General features: G+C 41.2%; 2 protein-coding genes and 1 pseudogene across 2 annotated transcripts in view; 2 read left to right on the top strand and 1 right to left on the bottom strand.

The window, feature by feature from the left end:
- The window catches only part of LOC101610050 (pantothenate kinase 2, mitochondrial), a 43,192-nt gene that overhangs the window by 5,558 nt on the left and 13,163 nt on the right, over positions 1 to 24,471 (top strand).
- Positions 1 to 24,471, top strand: part of LOC123453226 (pantothenate kinase 2, mitochondrial) — a 67,984-nt gene that overhangs the window by 5,041 nt on the left and 38,472 nt on the right. The window lies entirely within an intron of this gene.
- On the bottom strand, positions 4,069 to 13,602 carry LOC105944228 (annotated as a pseudogene).

A 24,471-nucleotide genomic window follows, 5' to 3' on the forward strand; every position in this document is an offset into this window, starting at 1 on the left:
TCCCCTCAAGCCTATAAACCAAAATAAACCTCTTTTTCCCACAAGATGCTCTTGGTTGGGTGATTTCTACCAGCAGTGTAAACCTGACTGCAACAGTTACATAGCTACCATCTTCTAAGTGCTTGCTTATTTGTTAGATACATTAATTTATTTTTTTAAAATATTTTTGTTCATTTTTATTTATTTATTTGAGAGTGACAGAGAGAGAGAGAGAGAGAATGGGTGCACCAGGGCCTCCAGCCACTGCAAACGAACTCCAGACTCGTGCGCCCCCTTGTGCATCTGGCTAACTTGGGTCCTGGGGAATTGAGCCTTGAACCGGGTCCTTAGGCTTCACAGGCAAGCGCTTAACCACTAAGCCATCTCTCCAGCCCATTAAATTTTTTTTACAATTAATTAATTTGAGAGAGCGAGAGAACAGGTGCTCCAGGGCCTTCAGCTGCTGCAAACGAACTTCCATTTGCATGTGCCTCTGGCTTATGTGAGTCCTGGGGAACTGAACCTGGTTCCTTTGACTTTGCATGCCTTAACTGTTAAGCCATGTCTACAACCTTGGACACATTTTTTTTTAAAATAAACATCTCATTTAGGATATCAGTATTACCCCATGAACTAAATATTTTCATGAAGTAGATAATTTTTATTTTAATTAATTTGTTTTTGAGGTAGGGTCTCACTGTAGCCCAGGTTGACTTGGAACTCACTTTGTAGTTCCAAGCTTGCCTCAGATCCTCCTACCTCTGTCTCCTGAGTGCTGGGGTTAAAGGCGTGCACCATGCCTGGTGATGTGTTTATTTTAAAATTTTGTTTTAAAGTGTTCTGTATGTGGTTTGTGTGCAGCTGCATATGTGTGTGCATGTGTCCAGAGGTGAGAGGAGTCTTGTGTTTTCCTCTGTCACCTTATTTCTCTGAGATGGAGTTTCTCACTGAACCTGGAATTGAAAGGTTTTGGTCACTGGGATTACATACATGCATGTGTGGCCATGCCTGTTTTTTTTTGTTTTTTTTTTTTTTTACATGAATGTTGGGCATCATACTCAGGTTCTCCTACTTGTGCAGCAAATGTTCTTTACCTCTTAGAGCCATCTTCTCAGTCTCAAGTGTTTTTATGTCCAGTTTGCAGACGAGGAAATGAGGCTCAGTAACATTGCTATTGCCCATCCCATCCCCCTTTAAAATTTTTCTTTTTTAAAAAATATTTAATTTTTATTTATTTGAGGGAGGGAGGGAGGAAACGGGGGGGAGAAAGAAAATGGGCATGCCAGGGCCTCTAGCCACTGCAAATTAACTCCAGATGCATGTGCCACCATGTGAATCTGGTTTATGTGGGACCTGGAGAATTGAATGTGGGTTCTTAGGCTTCGCAGTCAAGTGTCTTAACCACTAAGCCATCTCTCCAGCCCCGAATTTTTATTTTTAATATCATTTGTGTTTATGTGGTGCATGTGCCCACTTGTCCTGGTCAGAGAACAATCTTAGGGTCACAGAAGTTCTCTTGTTGCTGGGAAGGTCAGGCTACCTCCTAGTTCATAGGCATGTTGGGATTACAGATGCATGTGCCACTGTGTCTAGCATTACATGGGTGATGGCTATCCAAACTTGGGTTGACAGTCTTTTGGAACAAGCACTTTTATCTAACCGCTGAGCAATCTCTCCAGCCTCCAAAGAAAATTATTTAAAAATTTTTTATTGAGGTATAATGTATAGAACACACACTTAAAAATAGAACACACACTTAAAAAAAATTATTTGCTGGTGTGGTGGCACATGCCTTTAATCCCAGCACTTGGGAGGCAGAGGTAGGAGAATTGTGAGTTTGAGGCCATCCTGAGACTACATAGTGAATTCCAGGTCAGCCTGGGCTACAGCAAGAATTTCATGCCAGGGCCTCCAGCTGTATGCACCCCCTTGTGCATCTGGCTTTATGTTGATACTGGGGAATGGAATCTGGGTCCTTAGGCTTTACAGGCAAGCACCTTTACCACTAAGCATCTCCAGCCCACAACTGGATTTCTAAGTCATGAAAAATTAGCACAGATGAAGCCCTTTGTAGGGAAAAAAATGCCTTCTACCCCAGATTTGACACTATTCAGAAGATTCTGAGGAATGTTAAATTATCCAATATTAAAAAAAAGAAGAATGAATGAATAAATCCTGCTGGAAAGAACTGTGATAGTGTTATCGTCTGCTAGGCAATCTACAAAAGTGCATTATAATAGATAAACACCACTTAGTTCCATAAGGTGCTAGAACTCTGCAGCTTGTGCACGCTGGTGCTGCCCACCATACCCATGTGCAAAAGGAAACAGAGGGCTGATCCCCATCTTGCTGATCCTTGGTGTGGATGAATGAATATAGGACATCAGATACACAAAAGCTGGATTCAATTACTTGTAAAAATTAGGACAAGCTTTGTATGAATATTTAATCTGGCTTCATAAACTCCTTAACAGTAGTTTTCTGGGTAAACAAGAATGAGGAATGGGGCTGGAGAGATGGCTTAGTATTTAAGGTGCTTGCCTGCGAGACCTAAGGACCCACGTAAAGCCAGATGCACATGGTGGTGTACGCATCTGGAATTTGTTTGCAGTGGATAGAGGCATTGGCATGCCCATTCTCATTCTCTAATAAAGATAAAAGATTAAAAGAATGAGGAATGTGGGCTGGAGGGATAGCTTAGCAGTTACGGTGTTTGCCTGCAAAGCCAAAGGTCCCAGGTTCAATTCCCCAGGACCCATGAAAGCCAGATGCACAAAGGGGCGGATGCATTTGGAGTTCGTTTGCAGTGGCTGGAGGCCCTGATGTGCCCATTCTCTCTATCTCTGTCCCTCTTTCTGTCAAATAAATAAATAAATAAAAATATTTTTTAATTTTTTTGTTTATTTTTATTTATTTGAAAGTGAAGTGACAGAGAGAGAGAAAGAGGCAGATAGATAGATAGAGAGAATGGGTACGCCAGGGCCTCCAGCCACTGCAAACGAACTCCAGACACGTGCGCCCCCTTGTGCATCTGGGTAATGTGGGTTCTGGGGAATCGAGCCTCAAACCAGGGTCCTTAGGCTTCATAAGCAAGTGCTTAACTGCTAAGCCATCTCTCCAGCCTTAGTAAAATATTTTTAATAAAATAAAATTAAAGAATGAGGAATGGATAGGAAAGGCAATAAATCTATGTTACAAAGTCTGGGTTTAAAAAAACAAATGTTACTAAAATATGAAATATATGGAAGATTACTACTAATACCAGTAAGGGAGCTGTTTTCTTCCCTCTCCTCTTTAGTCTTAATTTTGACAGTCTTTTGACAACATACCCTAATAAGATAGTACAGCTCTAGATAATTCAGGGAAGAGATGGTGAGTCAACACATGCATGGGTTTCAAATACCTCTTCTACTTCTGTTTTTACAAACTGTCCTGGGATCTTAAATATAATTAAGAGAATAGCATAGAAGAGGAAAGTAATTCCATCACAGGACTTAAGAAAAGAGACAAATAATCCTCACTGCTAATCAATAGTTTATGTAGCTGTAGCTCTGGTTTTTACATATAGGTTCCCCAAAGGAAACAAACTTATCATATGAAAAACACAAGCAGTTCCTAGGTTTTTCCCAGGATTCAACTAATTTTCATTCCATAAAAACATAAAATAACATGCCTTTCCCTGCACAGTGAAGACTAAGGTCCAAGTGCGGCAAAGAAGAATACTTCCTGTGCTTTTAAATTAGAAATGATGTACTCAAGTCATGAAATATGCCTGGCCTTCAAAAGAGCCATCAATGTTTTTTTCAGGTTCCTGTGGCAGCTGGGCAACAGTACTAAAGAAACTGGCTTTAAGTGTTCCACGAACTCCAGCATATCAAATGGTGTCAATAGATACAGCCATCACAACTATGGCAGCTCTCTGCAATGTGCAACTAAAGCAGTGATCGTCACAAGGACAACAAAGTGTTGAGCTACAGGAAAATGAATAGACGGTTTACCAGAAGAACAAAGTAAACTTTGTATGTTTGTCTTATATCCTGAAAAGTCACCTTAGTGACCATCTGTAAAGTATAAAATGTCCTAAAAATGCTAGGCATGGCAGTGCACATCTATAACTTGTCCTCGGCAAGGATGTTCCTTTGGAACAAGCAGAGATAATACTGGTTCATATTTCTGACGCTCCTCTTTGACATCTATAGCGTTTTCATTCTCAAGATGATAATCTTAGCACTGGGGTGGGAGCATCATCATATCTTCAATGAGGGGCAAATGGAATACTGAAGAATGGGCTGCATGACCCCCTTTCCATGGGAATGCTTTGGGTCATTATGAAGCATGCTTCTCATAAGGTCTTATAGGTGATAGGCTGGAAACTTGGCACTCACCACTGCTTTACTGGCAAGTGTATGATCAATAATAGCAGAACTGCTTGCCTTCCATTCCTGAGATCTGATTGTATCAGTTTCATTCCTGATAATATTTTCAGTAAAATGATTCCAGAACAGCGCAGGTGTATTCTGTATCACTCTGCGGGCCATGTTGGGCCAAGCAATTTTGCAGTTCTACTTCCGGAGCCTGATACCCATCTGTCTGAATATACTTTACATCCTGATTGCCTTCTTATATACTTTTCATCCTGATTGCCTTCTTTGAAGTTAAGCCCAAAGTCAGTGAGTTTTAAAACAGTCATTCTCTGTATTCCACAATATGTTCCCTGGTTTGAGGTTTGCATGAACATAGCCCTCATGTACATAGCCTCCAGAACATCTCTGGCACACTGCTGTATCATACATGTGGAACAACCCTGGTGACTGAAATATAAAAGCAGTTCCAAAACACTGACACCCCTGTGTTCAAGTAACAGACAGCGTGATGGCACATTTGGAGAAAAGGGAGTGTAAAGACTCCATATAAAATCACCATGTTTCTGTGACTCTGCAACTGCTCCAACATTGCCTTCTTTGTGGAAACCATACTCAGTGGCTGACGCAGGGAGAGGCCTGCAGCTACCTCCCCCTAGACCTCAGGCCATCATGATACCAGAAACCAGAAATCTAAAAATATTTTTACTTGAGAGAGAGGCAGAGAGAGTATGGGTGTACCAGGGACTCCTGCCACTGCAAACTTATTCCAGATACATGTGCCACTTTGTGCATCTGGCTTTACGTCAGTGTTCAGGAAACAAACCTGAGTGGCTTTGTGAGCAAGTGCCTTTAATCACCAAGCCGTCTCTCTCATATAAAATTTTATAAAATATATTTGAGTGAAGCTGGGCATGGTGGTGCACGCCTTTAAACCCAGCACTTGGGAGGCAGAAGTAGGATTGCCATGAGTTTGAGGCCACCCTGAGACTACATAGTTAATTCCAGGTCAGCCTGGACTAGAGTGAGACCCTACCTCGGAAAAAAAAATTTGATTAAAAGAGGCAGAGCATGGGCATACCAAGGCCTCTAGCCACAGCAAATGAAATCCATATGCATGTGCCACCTTGTGCATCTGGCTCATGTGGGTACTGGGGAATTGAACCTAACCTGTGTTCTTAGGCTTTGTAGGCAAGCACCTTAATGCCTTAACTGCTAAGCCATCTCAGCCTGAGACAGAGAGAATGAGCACACCAGGTCCTCTAGCCACTACCAACAAACTCCAGATGCACCACCATGTATATATCTGGCTTACATGGGTTCTGGGGAATTGAACCTGGGTCTTTGGGATTTGCATACAAATGTCTTAATTGCTAGGCCATCTTTCCAGCCCTTAATTTAAAAAAAATATGTGTGTATGTATGGGCATATGGAGTGCATGTGGAGGTCATTATTCAAATTTGAAGTGTCTGTGCTCTACTTTCTTTGAGACTGTCTCTTGCCACCACTCCCAGTGAACTGACAGAGTAAATGAACATGAGACTAGCTGGCTCACAAGTGTTGGATTCTCCTGGCTGTGCCTCCCATTGTTGGCATGTTGGGATCACCAATGCATGCACCACTTTGCATTTGGCTTCACATGGGTTCTGGGGAATGAAATCTAGGCTGGAAAGCTTTTCAATTAAGTGCCTTTAACTGCTGAGCCATCTCCCCTGCCCCCTTAATTGGAATTTCTTTTTTATTTATTTGAGAGCGACAGAGAGAGGCAGAGAGAAAAAGAGAGAGAATGGGTGTGCCAGGGCCTCCAGCCACTGCAAATGAACTTCAGACGCATGTGCCCCTTGTGCATCTGGCTAACGTGAGTCCTGGGGAATCGAGCTTTGGACCAGGGTCCTTAGGCTTAACAGGCAAGTGCATAACCACTAAGCCATCTCTCCAGCCCTTAATTGGAATTTCTAATGTGAAGATCATCCTTGAATTCCTGAGTCCCTGTTTATCATGGTCCATTAGTATTATTACACAGCTTGATTCCATTGTTTGATAACTGCTTTTTGCATTTGTTTACAAGATGCTTTTTACTTTTTTTTTTTTTTTTTTTTGAGGTAGGGTCTCACTATCCCAGGCTCACCTAGTAGTCTCAGGGTGGCCTTGAACTCATGGCAATCCTCCTACCTCTGCCTCCTGAGTGCTGGAATTAAAGGTGTGCACCACCATGCCCAGCTATTGTATTTACTTTTATTTAGAATAGAGTCATTCTCTTTAGGCTGATCTGGAACTCACTCTATAATGTCAGGGTGGCCTACAACTCACAGTGATCCTCCTACCTCTGCCCACCAAGTGCTGGAATCAAAAGCATATGCTACCACATCCAGGTATTTTTATTTTATTTATTTTTTGGTTTTTCAAGGTAGGGTCTCATTCTAGTCTAGACTGACCTATAATTCACAATGGAGTCTCAGGATGACCTCGAACTCACGATGATCCTCCTGCCCCTGCCTCCTGCATGCTGGGATTAAAGGCGTGTGACACCAGGCCCAGTTTGGATATTTTTAGTTTTAAAAATACTTTGTTTGTGCTGGGTGTGGTGGTGCACACCTTTACTCCCAGCACTCGGGAGGCAGAGGTGGGATTGCTGTGAGTTCGAGGCTGCCCTGAGATTCCATAGTGAATTTCAGGTCAGCCTGGGCTAGAGTAAGACCCTACCTCGAAAAGCCAAAACAAAAACCTCAAAACTTTGTTTACTTAATTGGGCGTGGTGACTTGAGTGAGACCCTATTCTGAAAAACAAAAAGCAAAATAAAAATACTTCGTTTACTTGATGGAGGAAGAAGGAGAGGAGGGGGGAAGAGAGGGAGAATGAATATAAATGGGTGTGTAGGTGCCAGGGCCTTTTCCTGCTGCAAACAAACCCCAGGTGCATGTACCATGTGGTACATCTGTCTTTAGGATGTGGGTACTTGAGAATTGAACTTGGGCCAGTATGTTTTGCAAGCAAGCACACTGTTAACTGCTGATCTAGCTCCCCATCCCAAGATGCTTTTTTGGTGTGTGGTGGGCTTTGAGCATGTGTGTGTGCCCATGTAGTTCCCCTTGTGCTCACTTGGGGCATCAGAGGGGAATATCAGGTATCTTTCTGCCTGTTCTTGAGTTGTCTCTTGTTGATATTGGAACTTACTTTTTTTTTTTTTTTTTTTTGGTGAGCCCTGGTAATTCTCCAGTCACTGCTCCTCAGAGGACTGGGGTTATAGGCATGTGTGGCCACACCCAGGTGTTCATATGGATCCTGGGGATTGAACACAAGTGTCTCAGGCCTCCTCTGGCCGTCATGCTTGTACAGGAATATATTAACTATTGAGCCATTCCTCCAGTCCCCTTTTCTTGTGTTTTTCAATAGTTTTGATAGGAGATTATGCTAATCGAATGACTGGAGCTTTTTTGATGGTATGTGTCCTAGATATTGCTAAAAAGTTTGCCTGGAAACCAGAAGGGCATGAAATGTTTTCCCCAATAGTAAATTTTTGACCTTTGTTTTTGTTTTTGTTTTTTGAGTGTAGGGTCTCACTCTGGTCCAGGCTGACCTGGAATTAACTCTGTAGTCTTAGGGTGGCCTTGAACTCAGCGCGATCCTCCTACCTCTGCCTCCCCGACTGACTCATTTTTGACCTCTTTTTAAAAAGCTTTTGATTTCTATCTTTTTCATTTTGAGCTACTTTTTATATTGCCTTCTCCCTGCTTAATTCATGTTAATGTGTCTTTCAAACTTTTGTTACGTTGTATATATTATTGTTTTTGGGGAGATGATTCCATGAGTAAAGTATTTGCTATGCAAGCCTGATGACCTGAGTTTGACCCCAGAATCTATGTCAAGCTGGACATTTGATGCTAGTGCCCATAATCCCAGTGTGCCTACTCCTGAAGTGCCTATACCTGAAGGTATGCAGAAACAGCAGAATCCTTAAGCCCATGAGTCATCTAACTGGTGTTGGCAGGGGTAAACAGGAGACCCTGCCTTAAAAAACAAGGTGGAGAGCAAGAACTGACACTTGAGGTTGTTCTCTGACCTCCACACATGCACTATGGCATATGCATGCACCTCCTCCTACCCCAGATAAAAAGAGCAAAGTCCTTTGTCTTTTTCTTGAAAATAGTTATAAAAATCTTTTTTTAAAAGAAAAGCTTTTTAAAATTGTACTACCTATTTATATATGAGAGAGAGAAAGAGGCAGATATATAGAGAGGGCCTCTAGCCACTGCAATTGAACTTGACACATGTGCCACTTTGTGCATCTGGTTTTATGTAGGAACTGGGGAATCAAACCTGGGTCCTTAGGCTTTGCAGGTAAGTGCCTTAACCTCCAAGCCATCTCTTCAGCCCACAAAAATATTTCTTTTTTAAAATGACCTTCTCAAAATTTATTTGAGTGTGAGAATGTGGAGGTCACAGGTACATGTTGGATGTTCTCGTCAGTTATTCTTTGAGACCAGGTCTTTTGCTGGACCTGGAGCTCACCAGTTTAGGTGCCTAGCGAGCCAGCAAGTCCCTGGTATCCTGCTTTCTCCCACCTTCCTTGTGCTGGGATTATAGGTGTACACTGTTGTGCCTAGCAATTATGTAGTTTTGGGGATGTGAACTCAGGTCATTGTGTTTCCAGAGCAAGCACTTATGAACTGAGCCATCTTCCCAGCCCCAAACTTGGCTTTATTGATTGGCAGTATTGTAGCTTTGTACAGAATAGTTTCCTGTTTCCATTTATATTTTCCTTTTCCTTTTATTTTGTTGTGTGTATTTTTTTTTTTTTATAAGGTAGGGTATCACTACTGTAGCCCAGGCTCACTGGAATTCACTATGTAGTGTCAGGTTGGCCTCAAAAACTCACAGCGATTCTCCTACCTCAGCCTCCCATGGGCTGGGTTTAAAGGTGTGCCCCACCATGCCTGGCTCTCTTTTTTCTTCTTTTTTTTGTGAGGGGGTTTGAGGTAGGGTCTCACTCTAGTTCAGGCTGACCTGAAATTCACTATGTAGCCTCAGGGTGGCCTTGAACTCATGGTGATCCTCCTACCTCTGCCTCCTGAGTGCTGGGACTAAAGGCGTGTACAACCACGCCTGGTCTTTTTCTTCTACTTTTTGAAAAATTTTTTTGTTTTGTTTTGTTTTTGTTCTTTTGTTTTTGGAGGTAGGATCTCACTCCAGCTCAGGCTGACCTGGAATTCACTATGTAGTCTCAGGGTGGCCTAGAACTCATGGCAATCCTCATACTCTGCCTCCCAAGTGCTAGGATTAAAGGCATGCGCCACCATGCCCAGCTAAAATTTATTCATTTTTGAGAGAAAAAGAGAGGGAGAAAGGCAGAGAAGAGAAGGGGCGCACACCAGGGCCTCCAGCCACTGCAAATGAACTCCAGATGCTTGCACCCCCTTGTGTATCTGGTTTATGTTGGTACTGGGGAATCAAACCTGGGTCCTTAGGCTTCCTAGGCAAACACCTTAATCACTAAGCCATCTTTCCAGCCCTTTTCTTTTTGAAGGTTTTGCTATGTAGTCCTGGCTGGCCCATGTATCATCATGGCTCCTGCCTTAGTCTCCTGATTCTTGGGATTATAGGTAGGCACTACCATGACTGGCTTTCTTTTGCTTATTTTGAATCTATTTTTACTTTTCTAGTATTTCAAATTATATACGAGATCAAAGCATTATTTTTGTGTCCATGTAGCTGAGACTATCCTTGAACTCATAGTAATCCTCTAGCTTTATACTAAGTACTGCGATGACATGCTTGGGCCACAGCCCTGTTTAAATTTTTTTTTATCTGTACATAAAAATTTATGTATTTATGGGTATGTATGTGATGTTGTATCTGTTTATTAATATTTAATTCTATGTCACTAGATGTACTCAAACAACATTGCTCTGTGGTGAAAATTCACAAAATCAAGTGTATGCTTGCCATGTGTGAGGCCCTTGTAAGGTTTGATCCCCCAAGCCCTCACACAGTATACTGTTGTCACATGGGTCCAGTCATTTCTCTTCTGGAGTTACTGATTAAGTTGTCCCCCTACCCCTGAGGTAGGGTCTCACTCTAGCTCAGGCTGGCTTAGAATTCACTTGTAGTCTCAGGGTGGCCTTGAATTCATGGTGATTCTCCTACCTCTGCCTCCCAAGTGCTTGGATAAAAGGTATGGGATACCACTCCTGGCCTACTGATAGGTTTTTATATTTTGATCATATCCACCCCTCCCCCATTTCCCAGTTTTCAGTCCCATCCCTCTTTTGCTGAACTCCTTCTTCCGAAATAGTTCTCTTCCTACTTTGTGTGTGTGTGTGTTGTGGTGCCGTGTCATGCCAGTATCTCTTGTCACTGCAAAGGAATGCTGTCTGACTTTATTCATGTGGTTGGCTAGGGAGTTGAACTGGACTGACAGGCTTTTGCAAACAAGTGCTTTTAACTTCTGAATTGTTAAAGTGAGACCCAACTTGAAAGGAGAGAAAAGGGCTGGAGAGTTGGCTTAGTGGTTAAGGTATTTGCCTGCAAAGCCAAAGGACCCAGGTTTGATTCCCCAGGACCCATGTGAGCCAGATGCATAAGGTGACATGTATCTGGAGTTTGTTTGCAGTGGCTGAAGGCCCTTGTATGCCCATATTCTCTCTCTCTCTACCTACCTACCTACCTCTTTCTCTCTCAAGTAAATAAATAAATAAAATAAATGTTATAAAAGAAAAAGAGTAGAGGAATGGAGAGATGGCTTAGTGATTAAGATGCTTGCTTGCAAAGCCAAAGGACCCAGGTTTGATTTCCCAGGACCCATGTAAGTCAGATGCACAAGGTGGTGCATGTGTCTGGAGTTTGTTTGCAGTGGCTGAAGGCTCTGGTGCACCCATTCTTTCTCTCTGCCTCTTTGCTCTCTCTCAAATAAGCAAATAAAAAGAAAAAATATTTTTTTTTATATGAGAGTAGAAATGAGAGGTAGAAGAAAAGATCCCAAACTGAGACTCCCCCCCCCCAAACTGGCAGAGGGTCCCTAGAGAGAAAATCCAGGAAACCTGCATGACAGCTTGGATCAGGTTTTTTCATAGATTAGGCATACAAATGGGATGAGGCTCATTGCCAACGTCAAGTGTATCTAAAGGACCTTGGTTGGTGGTCCTGGGAGGAAAGCCAGACCCAAAAAAGGAATTCATTTTGACCCAGGAATTGGGACTGGAACCCCCTCAAATGGCTTAAAATTAAGGAAGCACAGAGATTATTAGGAAAAAAAAAAAAATGGAATGCTTCCCAAGTTTGCATGCCATCCTTGCACTCTTACATATTACTAGTCTTCTGTATTTCCAAAGTTACATGTGTTTTATTTATTTATTTGGTGATCCACTGAGTTAAATTAGGGCTGCTTGCATGATCATGGGTGGGAAGTTGTATACTCTGGAGTATGAGCAGCTGGCACTAGTGGCAGTGGCTACACTACTGAAGAACATGACTTCCCCTCCCCAGCAACCATTAATTGCCAACAACTTTGGGAGGAGCTGGGCTTCATGAGCCTCCCCTCCATCCATGATGGAATGTTGAAGGGCTCAACCTTATGTAGGAAACCATGGTTGCTGTGTGTTCATGAGTGTAACAACTGTGTCATGTCCAAAAGACAGTATCCACAGCACTCTCCCATCCTTCAGCTATTGCATTCTTTGCATTCCCTGTCTCTCTCTCTTCCATCCTATATTGTGTGTGTGTGTGAGAGAGAGCGAGAGCAAGCGAGCGAGTGAGTGAGCACACATGCGAGCATGTGTGCCACAGCCTACTTGTGAAGGTCGGAGGGCAACTTCAAGGTGTATGTGCTCCACCTTCTGTGACCTAGGGTCTCTTACTGCTTCAGAGGAACTCTTAGACTAGCTGGCTGTCTCTCCCAACTTTGGATTCTCCTGGCCCTGCCTCCCATTGTTGGCATGTTGGGATCACAGATGCATGTACCACTTTACATGGTGCTGGCGAATTGAACCCTGGCTGGCAGACTTTGCAAACAAACATCTAACCACTTAGTTATCTCCCCAGCCCAGTACTCATTTTTTTTTAAACTATTTATTTATGTGTGTGTGAGAGAGAGAAAGAGGCAGATTGAGAGAATGGACACACCAGGATCTCTAAGCCATTACAAACAAACTCGAGATGCATTCACTACCCTGTTACTTCTTACTTACGTGGGTACTGGGGAATCGAACCTGGGTCCTTAGGCTTCTCGGGTAAGTACATTAACCACTAAGTTATCTCTCCAGCTCCAAGCAGTCATTCTGTTTTGTGTATTTACATATTGCTTATTTATTTGCATGTGTGTGTATGTATATGGGCATGCTAGAGTCTGCTGCAAACTAATGCCTGTCTAGCTTTATGTGGGTGCCTGGGGAATGAAACGAGACTGGCAGGCTTTATATAAAAGCAAGAGCTTTTAACTTCAGAGCCATCTTCCCAGACCTTCCCAGTAGTTAGTTTCTCTCTCTCTCTCTCTCTCTCTCTCTTTTTTTTTTTTTTTTTTTTTTTGAGGTAGGGTCCCGTTTTAGCCCCGGCTGACCTGGAATTCACCATATAGTCTCAGGCTGGCCTGTCTTGGCCCCCTGTGTGCTGGGATTAAAAGGCATTTACCACCAACCACACTTAGCTGTTTTTACTTTTTATTGATAACCTCTGAACATATAGATAATATACCATGATCATAATCCCCTCCCACCACCTCTTCCCCCCTCCCAAATCCCTGCTCCAGCAAATCCCTTCTTTCCAATAACCTCTGTTTTTGATGTCATTTTCCCCCCTCCTGTTATTCTGGTCTTGTGTAGGTATAAGCTACTGTGAGGTCATCAATACCACAATCCCTTTGTGTCTGGAAGATAATAATGCAAAACATTCCTTCCCTTCTTTTGGCCCTTACTTACAGGGTGTGATAGAGGTGTCTCACTTAGTACTGAACACTCCACTGTTACTCCTTCTCAGTACTTTGTTGAGTTTTGAGTCTTCCCAGTGGTTATCATCATCTGAAGAGAGAAGCTTCTTTAGCCAAAAGTGGGAGTAGCATTAATATGCGGGCATAAACAAATGGAGAGCAGTTTGGTGGGCATAACATATCCATTTATCCAGACAACAGTAGGAGTTTTGCCCCTAGGGCTTAAGATTTCACTACCAGGCAGGAATTTCCTCTTGTAGAGCATGCCTTAAATCCAATCAGAGAGCATTTGGTTTTCCCAAATATAGACATGCCACCATCTCACCAGTTGGTATATTGGCCATGGCTGCCCAGCTGTAAAACTTTCAGGGTCTACTGCTGGTTGAGACCATTGATGACTTTTCTCCCTCAAGGGGCTGCATAGCTCTTTTCCAACATCCTGACAGCTAGTCAACAGGGATAGTGCTATAGGTGGGTCATATGGTAAATCTATTTTTAGCTGTCTCAAAAACCTCCACAGTGGCTGCACCACATTACATTCCCACTAACTGTAGAAACGTTCCTCTTTTTCCACATCCTCACCAACATTTATTGCCATTTGTTTTCTTGATGATAGCCATTCTGTCAGGAGTGAGATGGAATCTCAAAGTAGTTTTAATTTGCATTTCCCTGATGGCTAAGGATGAAGAATGTGTTTTTAGATGTTTATATTCCATCTGTATTTCTTCTTTTGAGAATTCTGTATTTAGTTCCATAGCCCCCCTTTTTAAAATTTTTTTTTAATTTTTTTTATTAACAACTTCCATGATTATAAAAAAACCCCATGGTGATAACCCCCTCCCCACTTACCTCTTGGAAACTCCACTCTCCATCATACCCCCCATCTCAATCAGTCTTTTACTTTTTTTTTTTTTCAGTCTTTTACTTTTGATGTCTTGAACTTTTCCTCCTCTTATGATGGTCTTATGCAGGTAGTATCAGGCACTGTGAAGCCATGGATATATCCAGGCCATTTTGTGTTTGGAGGGAGCATGTTGTATGGAGTCCTGCCCTTCCTTTGGCTCTTACATTCTTTCCACCACCTCTTCCGCATTAGACCCTGAGCCTTGGAAGGTGTGATACAGATTATTGCAGTACTGAGCACTGCGGTCATTTCTTTCCATCACCATGATACCTTCTGAGTCGTCCCAAGGTCACTGCCATCTGAAAAGAGAAGATTCTCAACCAAAAGTGAGAGTAGCATTAATATAATGGTGTGAATATTAATAGAAGTGCTTACTGGGCACTTTGATAAGCATAGTACATACATTTGGCCAGACAACAGCAGACGTTACACCCCTAGGGCTCATGACTACCCCTGTTTTAAGTTTTCTGTATTAGGAATGTATTCCCTTCCCATGCAGCGGGCCTCCAGTCCAATTAGAGGGCAGTTGGTTTCTACCATACCTGATGTGTCATTTGGCTCATTTGGCCTGGCTGGCCAATGATAAGGCTTGCAGGGTCCACTGATGAGTATCTTCACTGGTGATTTCTCTTTCTCCCATTGAACTGCATGCTGAATGGCTTCTTCCAGCTTTCTGTCAGCATAGCCCATTTTTTAAAATTGTGTTATTTTGATTTCTTACTTAGTTTTTTGAGTTCTTTGTATATTCTGGGTATTAATCGTCTGCCAGATGTATAGCTGGCAAAGATTTTCTCCCATTGTGTAGGTTGTCTCTGCTCTGTTCACAGTGTCCTTTGCTGTACAAAAGCTTTGTAATTTCATGAGAACCTAATCTTGATTTATGTTTTTATTTCCTGTGCAGCTGGAGTTCTGTTCAGAAAGCATTGTCTATGCCAATATGTTGAAGGGTTTCCCTACTTTTTCTTCTAGCAGTTTCAGACTTTCTGGTCTGATATTAAGGTCCCGATCCATTTGGACTTGATTCTTGTGCATGAATAGAGACAAGGGTCTATTTTCATCCTCTACATATAGATATCCAGTTTTCCCAGCACCACTTGTTGAAGGGGCTCTCTTTTCTCCAATGAATATTGTTGGCATTTTTGTCAAAACTCAGATGGCTGTTGCTTTCTGGATTAGCATCTAGGTCCTCTGTTCCATTGCTTTACGTGTCTTTGTGCCAATACCATGCTGTTTTTGTTAGTACACCTTGGTATAAGTACCGCGCGCTAACTGATTGCACCACTGGAGCTTCCTACTACGGCTTTGTAATATCACTTAAAATCAGCTATGGTGATACTGCAAGCCTTATTTTTGTTGCTCACAATTATATTGGCTATTTGAGTTTTTTTTTTTTTTTTTTGGTTTTTCGAGGTAGAGTCTCACTCTGGCCCAGGCTGACCTGGAATTCAATATGTCGTCTCAGGGTGGCCTCAAACTCATGGTGATCCTCCTACCTCTGCCTCCCGAGTGCTGCTCGGATTAAAGGCGTGCGTCACCACACCCGGTTTTGAGTTTTTTTTTTTAATTTTTTTAATTTTTATTAACATTTTCCATGATTATAAAATATATCCCATGGTAATTCCCTCCCTCCCCACCCCCACACTTTCCTGTTTGAAATTCCATTCTCCATCATATTACCTCCCCATTACAATCATTGTAATTACATATATACAATATCAACCTATTAAGTATCCTCCTCCCTTCCTTTCTCCACCCTTTATGTCTCCTTTTCAACTTACTGGCCTCTGCTACTAAGTATTTTCATTCTCACGTAGAAGCCCAGTCATCTGTAGCTAGGATCCACATATGAGAGAGAACATGTGGCGCTTGGCTTTCTGGGCCTGGGTTACCTGACTTAGTATAATACTTTCCAGGTCCATCCATTTTTCTGCAAATTTCATAACTTCATTTTTCTTTACCGCTGAGTAGAACTCCATTGTATAAATGTACCACAATTTCATTATCCACTCATCTGTTGAGGGACATCAAGGCTGGTTCCATTTCCCAGCTATTATAAATTGAGCAGCAATAAACATGGTTCAGCATGTACTTCTAAGGAAATGAGATGAGTCCTTTGGATATATGCCTAGGAGCGCTATAGCTGGGTCATATGGTAGATCAATCTCTAGCTGCTTTAGGAACCTCCTCACTGTTTTCCACAATGGCTGGACCAGATTGCATTCCCACCAGCAGTGCAGAAGGGTTCCTTTTTTTTCCACATCCCCGCCAACATTTATGATCATTTGTTTTCATGATGGTGGCCAATCTGACAGGAGTGAGATGGAATCTCAATGTAGTTTTAATCTGCATTTCCCTGATGACTAGTGACGTAGAACATTTTTTTAGATGCTTATATGCCATTCGTATTTCTTCCTTTGAGAACTCTCTATTTAGCTCCATAGCCCATTTTTTGATTGGCTTGTTTGATTCCTTATTATTTAACTTTTTGAGTTCTTTGTATATCCTAGATATTAATCCTCTATCAGATATATAGCTGGCGAAGATTTTTTCCCATTCTGTAGGTTGCCTCTTTGCTTTTTTCACTGTGTCCTTTGCGGTGCAAAATCTTTGTAATTTCATGAGGTCCCAGTGGTTAATCTGTGGTTTTATTGCCTGAGCAATTGGGGTTGTATTCAGAAAGTCTTTGCCAAGACCAATATGTTGAAGGGTTTCCCCTACTTTTTCCTCTAGCAGTTTCAGAGTTTCCGGTCTGATGTTAAGGTCTTTAATCCATTTGGACTTAATTCTTGTGCATGGCGAGAGAGAAGAATCTATTTTCATCCTTCTGCAGATATTTATCCAGTTTTCAAAACACCATTTGCTGAAGAGGCTGTCTCTTCTCCAATGAGTATTTTTGGCATTTTTATCGAATATCAGGTGGCTATAGCTACTTGGGCTTACATCTGGGTCCTCTATTCTGTTCCACTGATCTACATGTCTGTTTTTGTGCCAGTACCATGCTGTTTTTGTTACTATGGCTCTGTAGTATAGGTTAAAATCAGGTATGGTGATACCACCAGCCTCTTTTTTGTTGCTCAGTATTATTTTAGATATTCGAGGTTTTTTGTGATTCCAAATGAATTTTTGGATTGTTTTTTCTATTTCCATGAAGAAAGCCTTTGGAATTTTGATAGGGATTGCATTAAATGTGTAGGTTGCTTTAGGTAAGATTGCCATTTTCACGATATTGATTCTTCCAATCCAGGAACAAGGGATGTTTCTCCACGTTCTAGTGTCTTCTGCAATTTCTCGCTTGAGTGTTTTAAAGTTCTCATTGTATAGATTCTTTACTTCCTTGGTTAGGTTTATTCCAAGGTATTTTATTTTTTTTGATGCAATTGTGAATAGGAGTGATTCTCTGATTTCATCTTCTGTGTGTTTGTTGTTAGCATATATGAAGGCTACTGATTTCTGTGTATTTATTTTGTATCCTGCTACATTGCTGTAGGTTTTGATCAGCTCTAACAGCTTGCTAGTAGAGTCTCTAGGGTCCTTTATGTATAGAATCATGTCATCTGCAAATAATGATAACTTGATTTCTTCCTTTCCAATTTGTATCCCTTTTATGTGTGTCTCTTGCCTTATTGCTATGGCCAAGACTTCCAAAACTATATTAAATAGAAGTGGGGACAGTGGACACCCTTGTCTTGTTCCTGATTTTAGTGGAAAAGCTTCCAGTTTTTCCCCATTTAGTAATATGTTGGCTGTAGGCTTGTCATAAATAGCCTTTATTATATTGAGATATGTTCCTTCTATTCCCAGTCTCTGTAGGACTTTTATCATGAAGTGATGTTGGATTTTGTCAAATGCTTTCTCTGCATCTAATGAGATGATCATGTGATTTTTGTCCTTCAACCCGTTTATGTAATGTATTACATTTATAGATTTGCGTATGTTGAACCATCCCTGCATCTCTGGGATAAAGCCTACTTGGTCAGGGTGAATGATCTTTTTGATATACTCTTGTATTCTGTTTGCCAATATTTTGTTGAGAATTTTTGCATCTATGTTCATGAGGGAGATTGGTCTGTAATTTTCTTTTTTTGTTCTATCTTTGCCTGGTTTTGGTATCAGGGTGATGCTGGCCTCATAGAAGGAGTTTGGTAGAATTCCTTCTTTTTCTATTTCCTGGAAAAGCTTAAGAAGCAATGGTGTTAGCTCTTCCTTAAAAGTCTGGTAAAATTCAGCAGTGAATCCATCCGGGCCTGGGCTTTTTTTAGTTGGGAGATTATTGATAACTGTTCGGATCTCCATGTTTGTTATAGGTCTATTTAAGTGATTAATCTCATTTTGATTTAATTTAGGTAGGTCATATAGATCAAGGAAATCATCCATTTCTTTCAGATTTTCATACTTTGTGGAGTATATGCTTTTATAGTATGTCCCTATGATTTTTTGAATTTCTCTGGAATCTGTTGTGATGTTACCTTGTTCATCTGTGATTTTATTAATTTGTGTCTCTTCTCTCTTTCTTTTGGTCAGATTTGCTAAGGGTTTATCAATCTTGTTTATCCTTTCAAAGAACCAACTCTTTGTTTCATTGATACTTTGGATTTTTTTGTTTCTATTTCATTAATTTCTGCCCTGATCTTTATTATTTCTTCCCGTCTACTACTTTTTGGTTTGCCTTGTTCTTCTTTTTCCAAGGCTTTAAGGCGAAGCATTAGGTCGTTTACTTGCGACCTTTCTAATTTCTTAATATAGGCACTTAAGGCTATAAATTTACCTCTTAGAACTGCCTTCATTGTGTCCCAGAGATTTTGGTATGTTGTGTTCTCATTATTATTTGACTCTTTAAATTTTTTGATTTCCTTTTTGATTTCTTCATTGACCCACTCATCATTTAGTAGTGTATTGTTTAGTTTCCATGATTTTGTGTATGCTCTATAGCCTTTCTTGCTACTGATTTGTAGTTTAATTCCATTGTGGTCAGATAGAATGCAAGGAATTATTTCAATTTTACTGAATTTGTGAAGATTTGCTTTGTGTCCTAATATATGGTCTATTTTAGAGAATGTTCCATGTGCTGCTGAAAAGAATGTATATTCTGCAGCACTTGGATGAAATGTCCTGTAGATATCTGTTAGGTCCATTCCTTCTATGACCTCATTTAGTCCAGATGCCTCTCTGTTTATTCTTTCCCTGGATGACCTGTCAATTGATGAGAGTGGGGTGTTAAAGTCACCCACCACCACTGTGTTTGGTGTTATCTGTGACCTTAGTTCTAATAGTGTTTGTTTGACGAATTTGGGAGCCCCCATGTTAGGTGCATATATGTTTAGGATTGTAATGTCCTCCTGTTGGAGTGTGCCCTTATTCAATATAAAGTGACCTTCCTTATCTTTCTTGACTAACGTCGGACTAAAGTCTACCCTGTCTGATATTAGGATAGCGACCCCTGCTTGTTTTCTAGGCCCATTTGCTTGAAACACCGTCTTCCAACCTTTTACCCTAAGATAAATGTCTATCCTTTGTAGAAAGGTGAGTTTCTTGGAGACAACAAATTGTAGGATCCTGCTTTTTAACCCAGTCTGCAAATCTATGTCTTTTCGTTGGGGCATTGAGACCGTTGATATTAAGAGATATTATTGAAAGGTGTGTATTTATGTTTGCCATTTTTGTGTTTGTGTGTGTGTTACTGGTTCTACCTGTGCTCTCTTCTGTTAACTGGTATTTGAGTATAGTTTGTTTTTTCTAGGTTCCTTATATGTGTGCTTTTCCTTTTGTTCAGCATGGAGGATTCTGTCAAGTATTTTCTGTAGAGCTGGTTTTGTCTTCAAATACTCCTTTAACCTGCTTTTGTCATGGAATGTCTTTATTTCTCCATCTATTTGAATGGATAACTTTGCAGGATAAAGTAACCTTGCTTGACAGTTGTTATCTTTCAGAACTTGGAATATATCACTCCAAGCCCTTCTGGCTTTAAAAGCTTGTGTTGAATAATCTGCTGTAATCCTGATGGGCTTGCTTTTGTAGGTAACTTGATTTTTCTCTCTAACTGCTTTCAATATTTTTTCTTTGGTGTGTGTGTTTGGAAGTTTGATTATAATATGGCGAGGAGAGGTTCTTTCTGGGTTTTGTCTGGCTGGGGTTCTAAAGGCTTCCTGTATCTGCATTGGCACCTCTTTCCCAATTTGGGGGATATTTTCTTCTATGATTTTGTTGAAGACGCCTACTATGCCTCTGGAGTGGAGTTCTTCTCCTTCTACTATGCCCTGAATTCTTATATTGGATCTTTTCATAGTGTCCCGAATATCTTGAAATTCCCACTCATACTTTTCTATACGTTTGTCTTTCTCTTTGTTGGACTGCATTAGGTCTGCCACCTGGTCTTCTAGCTTAGATATTCTGTCCTCTCCCTCATCCATCCTACTGGTGAGATTTTCTACAGAGTTTTTTATTTCATTAACTGTGTTCTTCATTGCTAGTAATTCTGACTGGTTTTTTTTTAATTATTTCTATTTCCCTATTTATGTCTTGTATTGCCTTCTTTATTTCATTAAATTGGTATCCTGCCTCTTCTTTGATTCCTTTGATTTCCTCTTTGATTTCTTCTTTGATTGTTTTCATGTGTTCTTTGACCTCTTTGAACATATTTATAATTATTCTTTTGAACTCTTTCTCAGGCATTTCCTCTAACTCTTTCTCACTGGGGGACATTTCTGATGTATTAATACTTTTAGGTGGATTTATATCGTCTTTTTAGTGTTTCTTGTGTTATAATGTATATATTTTTGCATCTTGGATTAAGTTAATGCTTGGATTTTCTAGCTAGCTGTGTATTCTTAGCTGTATCAATTGATTTGATGTAATATGTTTTCAGGGTAGGACCTTAAGGTATTAGGTGTGGCTCTTAAGACTCTCAGAGTATCTACAAAGATGTTCTTAGGGGTTGAGATTCCCTGCTATAGGAGTATTCAGGCAGGCTGAGTGGAATAAAATACAGGTAGATTCTAAAATTTAACTAAACACTGTACACATTCAATCAAAAACAGCCCCGAGTATGTATGCAAGAGTAGTTATTATAATGACCAGATTTTCTATCAACAAAGAGGTTTAGATTTCTGGTCTGTTGAGGGATCCAAGTCAGCTTGTGACCAAGTGAGACCCTTCCCTGGTGCAATTCCAGTTACCTTGGGTGATTTTGGTCTCAGTCAAGTTGCTGCCTGGGTCGTCGGGCTGTTGTTCTGATTTCTGGAGCTGGGCACTTGCTTTTCCTACGGGGCAAACCGAGCCGCTGCTGCTGCCTCTACTGCTGCTGTAGCTGCCACCACCGCTGCTGAAGCTGCCGCTGCCGTGTCCACCGCCGCTGCTCCCCCCGAAGCCGCTGCTGCGGGATCTGCCGCTGCTGCCGCTCCTGGGTCCGCTGCTGCTGGGTCCGCTGGTACCGGTGCTGGAGCCGCTGAAGTTGCTGCCGAACTCTGTTCCTGCTTGGGTCCCGCTGTCAGCCCAAGTTGGCGTGGCCAGGTCCCGGGCCGCTGCTGTGTTCGCTGGAGCTGGGTCCAGGCGGTGGGGGAGGGGAGGGAGCCGCGGCTGCTCTGGTTGTCTCGCTGCTCCACGTGTTCTTCTATTTCGCGGTCTTCTCCTCCGCTGCTCGCTGCCGCTCTCCCCTCACGTTTCCCGAGTTGCGGAGAGCGCGGTGTGAGGGGAAAATCCCGCACCTGGCTTTTCCTGCAGCTGGAGCTGAGAGTCTGGCGGCTTTCTGCTGCGCCGCGGCTGCGGAGGTTGGCCGAGCTGCTGGAGCCGCTTTTCCCGCCTGTGCGGGCTCTGGATGCTCTATAACTCTTCTACTTCTCCGCTGCCGCCTCAGTTTCCTATACACCTCACTTTTTAGTAAAAGTGTGTATTTTGCTGAGTTTTTTTGGTCTTTTTCCCCCCTAGGCTGCTTTGGCGTGGTACCTACGCCGCCATCTTAACCGGAAGTCTCAGGGTGGCCTCAAACTCATGGTGATCCTCCTACCTCTGCCTCCCGAGTGCTGCTCGGATTAAAGGCGTGCACCACCACACCCGGTTTTATTTGAGTTTTTTTTTTTTAATGCTTCTAAATGAATTTAAGGATAACCTCTTTGATTTCTGTGAAGAATGCTATTGGAATTTTAATGGGGATTGCATTAAATGTGTAGATGTATTTTGGTAAGATTGATATTTTCCCAATATTGATTCTTCCATCTCAAAAACATGGGATGTCTTTCCATTTCCTAGTGTTTTCTGCAATTTCTTGCTTGAGTGTTTTAAAGCTTTCATTGTAGAGAACCTTTATTTCCTTGGCTAGGTTTATTCCAAGGTACTTTGTTATTGTTTTTTTGTTTTTTTTTTTAATATTTTTTGTTTATTTTTATTTTATTTATTTGATAGTGACAGAGAGAGAAAGAGGCAGATAGGGAGAGAAGAGAGAGAACGGGCGCGTCAGGGCCTCCAGCCACTGCAAACGAACTCCAGACGCATGCACCCCCTTGTGCATCTGGCTAACGTGGCTCCTGGGGAATCGAGCCTCGAACCGGGGTCCTTAGGCTTCACTGGCAAGCGCTTAACCGCTAAGCCATCTCTCCAGGCCCTTATTATTGTTTTTGAGGCAATTTTGAATGGGAGTGATTCCCTGATTTCATCCTCAGCCTGCTTGTTGTTAGTATACAGGAAAGCTACTGATTTCTGTGTGTTTATTTTGTATCCTGCTGTGTTGCTAAAAGTGTTTATCAGCTTTTAATACTTAGCTGGTAGAGTCTTTAAGGTCCTTTATGCATAGAATCATATCATCTGCAAATAATGATAATCTGATCTCTTTCTTCCCAATTTATATCCCTTTTATGTGTGTCTTTGTCCTTATTGCTATGGCATAGACTTCCAGTACTATATTAAATAAAAGTGGGGACAGTGGACACCCTTATCTTGTTCCTAAATTTAGTAGAAAAGTTTCAAGTTTTTCCCCATTTAGTATTATGTTGGCTGAAGGTTTTTCATAAATAACCTTTACTATGCTGAGATATGTTCCCCTTTTTTTTGTGGATTTTCGGGGTAGGGTCTCACTCTAGCCCAGGCTGACCTGGAGTTCACTATGAAGTCTCAGGGTGGCCTCAAACTCAAAGCACTCCTAACACCTCTTCCTCCCAAGTGCTGGGATTAAAGGCATGCGCCACCAGGCTGAGATATATTCCTTCTATTCCCAGTTTCTGTAGAACTTTTACCATGAAGAGATGTTGGATTTTGTCAAATGTCTTTTCTGCATCTATTGAGATTATCATGTAATTTTTGTCTTTCAGTCCATTTATATAGTGTATTATATCTATCGATTTGCATATATTGAACCATCTTTGCATCTCTGTGATAAAGCTTACTTGGTTGTTGTGAATGATCTTCCTGATATATTCTTGTATTCTGTTTGCCTATACTTTTGAATATCTTCCCATCTATATTCGTGAGGGAGATTGGTCTGTTAATTTTCTTTGTTTGGTTCTGTCTTTGTCTGGTTTTGGTATCAGGGTGATTCTGGCTTTATAGAAGGAGTTTGGTAGTATTCCTTCCTTTTCTATTTTTTAAAATATAATTTATTTATTTGAGACCTCCAGTCACTGCAAACCAACTCCAGATGCATGTGCCCTCTTGTGCACTGGCTTACATGGGTCCTGGAGAGTCAAATTGGGATCCTTTGGCTTTGTAGGCAAATGCCTTAACTGCTAAGCCATCTCTTCAGTCCACTTCCTTTTCTATTTTATAGAAAAGTTTGAGAAGCAGAAGTTAGTTCTTCCATGAAGGTCTGGTAAAATTCACCATTGAATCCATCTGGGCCTAGACTGTTTTCAGTTGGAAGATTTTATTTTTATATAACTGCTTGGATCTCTGTACTTGTAAAAAGGTCTATTTAAATGGTTTATCTCATCTTGATTTAATTTTAGTAGGTCATATAAATCTAGGAAATCATCCATTTCTTTCACATTTTCTAACTAAGTAGAGTATATGTTCTTAAAGTATGTCCTTATTATTTTCTGAATTTTTTTGGTATCTGTTGTTATGGTGCCTTTTTCATCTCTAATTTTATTAATTTGTGTCTCTTCTCTGTTTCTTCTGGTCAGATTTTTATCCATCTTATTTATCGTTTCAAAGAACCAACTCTTCATCTCATTGAGTCTTTGGACTGTTTTTTTTTTCTCCTGCCCTAATCTTTATTATTTCTTCCTATCTACTGATTTTCGGTTTGCCTTGTTCTTTTTTACCAACTCTTTGTTTCATTGAGTCTTTGGACTGTGTTTTTTTTTTTTTTTTTTTCCTGCCCTAA

The sequence above is a fragment of the Jaculus jaculus genome, chromosome 8 (assembly GCF_020740685.1).
Source record: "Jaculus jaculus isolate mJacJac1 chromosome 8, mJacJac1.mat.Y.cur, whole genome shotgun sequence".
NCBI classification, from domain to species: domain Eukaryota; kingdom Metazoa; phylum Chordata; class Mammalia; order Rodentia; family Dipodidae; genus Jaculus; species Jaculus jaculus.